The sequence below is a fragment of the Oreochromis niloticus genome, unplaced genomic scaffold (assembly GCF_001858045.2).
Source record: "Oreochromis niloticus isolate F11D_XX unplaced genomic scaffold, O_niloticus_UMD_NMBU tig00008478_pilon, whole genome shotgun sequence".
Taxonomy (NCBI): domain Eukaryota; kingdom Metazoa; phylum Chordata; class Actinopteri; order Cichliformes; family Cichlidae; genus Oreochromis; species Oreochromis niloticus.
The window spans coordinates 79148-81055 of NW_020329214.1; the positions used below are offsets into that span (position 1 = coordinate 79148).

The 1908-nt window shown below is 38.5% G+C and overlaps 1 long non-coding RNA gene across 1 annotated transcript; it reads left to right on the forward strand.

The window, feature by feature from the left end:
- The first annotated feature begins 375 nt into the window (after positions 1-375).
- Positions 376-769, forward strand: LOC109200691 (uncharacterized). Its single transcript, XR_002060844.1, has 2 exons — positions 376-445; positions 662-769. It is a non-coding gene; the product is annotated as an uncharacterized LOC109200691 (long non-coding RNA).
- Positions 770-1908: the final 1139 nt, after the last annotated feature.

Here is a 1908-nt window from a genome sequence, read left to right on the forward strand (position 1 = left end):
CCTCAGCTGCTTCCTCTGCTGCTCCTCTGCTGCTCCTTCCTCAGGAAAGAGAAGCCGAGAAGACCTCTGCCCCGAAGAGGTAAGTGCAAAGAGGTGCAAGGTAAGTGACACGTTTGATGCCCCTTCAACATCCTCAGGTTCTTTTGGAGTCAGACGTTTCTGGGAGAGGCCTTTTGACTTTTCTCTTGATGACAGTGACTCTGATTAGTTTATGTTAGAACATGTTTTTAAACTTTGTAACTCTTGTATTATTGTATTGTATTGTTTTTTTTTGTTGATATGTGATATTAATATTACATTGTAACTGAAAGGTAGTTTTGTAGTTGTTTTATTGTTATTAGATGGAGCTAACACCCCACCCAGAAGACAGCCTTACCCGACCAACCCGATGAGAAGGATGGATGACCAAGTGAAAAACTGGAGAGTGGTGCTGTGTTCCAACTATGTAAGTTATCACCTCACATTGACAACAAACTGTCTTGAAGACTAAACTCTTCCAATAGTTGGTATAAATCATCGTCCTATGTCAGCAGCACTGTAGGTTTAGCTTTATTTATATTTTTCATGTGTATACGTTGGGTTTAAAATTGCTTTTAACAACATACTGTGAAAATGCTGTTTTGTGTTAAAATGACACCTTTCTTGTGTTATTGCTTTGCAGGGAAGCTGAGCGTGGACAGAGCTGCACAGAGGACCAAAGATCCACTCTCAGCACTTCATACCTGACTGGCCACAGCACCACCCCTCCTCACCTGGGTGAGGAGGGCCCTGACCCCACCTCCACAGAGGGAGTTGTGAACATGCACTTCTGTGTCGGTGGTTTAGGAGCCTCCTCACACACACACGGATGAAGACTGTCACTGGAAGATGTCTCCATTGCATCAGCAGGACCTAACCATTTGTAAAATATTGCAGTTTGTGATGTTTTATACATGTTTTTATTGCTTCATTTCAAACTAGGAGATATAAAATAAACCAATTTTCATAATATTTTCTGTATATTTAGTTGTTTTCTTAATGTTATTTGGAACATCATTGCAACCTGTCAGCTTTTTATTGAGGATTTAGAAAGTTGCCGGTGGCCCGAGTGTGTACAGTGGGGTGTTGTTTTGTCACATGGTGAAAGTGACCTGATGGGGAGCAAAAAGAAACAACTGAACAATTTGGGGATTCACAGACTTTGGTAATCGTTAAAAAAAATGAAGAAAAATTGTTCTGTGTGAACTAAAAGCTCAAGTATAAACCATCCTGACACACTGACACAAATGATCTGCTATCTGTAAGCAGGAGAGTGTTTTCATGAGCCTGGGTGAAGCTAATTTGCATGAGTTTAACCTCCTGGTCAAAAACTTGCATGACTCTGTTAGCACTGTAACTTTCTCCTGTTTATTTATTAATTTGCTAATTGTAGTAGATTAATACGTTTGAAAGGTAGTTTTTCCTCCCCACTGTCGCCAAGTGCTTGCTCATAGGGGATTGTTGGGTTTTTTCTTTAGTTCAGTTCAATTCAATTCATTTGTATGTAAATACTGTTGGATTGAATTGAACTGAACTAAAGAAGATTTTTAGGAGACGGAGTAGTCACTGAGTGAACCAGGGTATTATAACATCTTACCCATAAAAACTACAACCAATCAAATAAACAATTGGATTTAACAAAACATCTGAAGTGTGAACATTTTGTCTCATTTAAAACATGTGAAAATGTCCAATTATAACAACCTAACAGAAGAAATAAAAACGTTTACATCCTGGTTGAAAACATTGTTCTGTGAATGATATCCACTGTGTCTGTGTTGTTGATGCCTTTTGAAAAAAAATTCTAAAGTATTGTAGTTGAGTACAGCTCCAGGTTTTGTACAGAGTACTTTCCATTTGCTCTAACTTTACTCTGCTATCTATCAATAA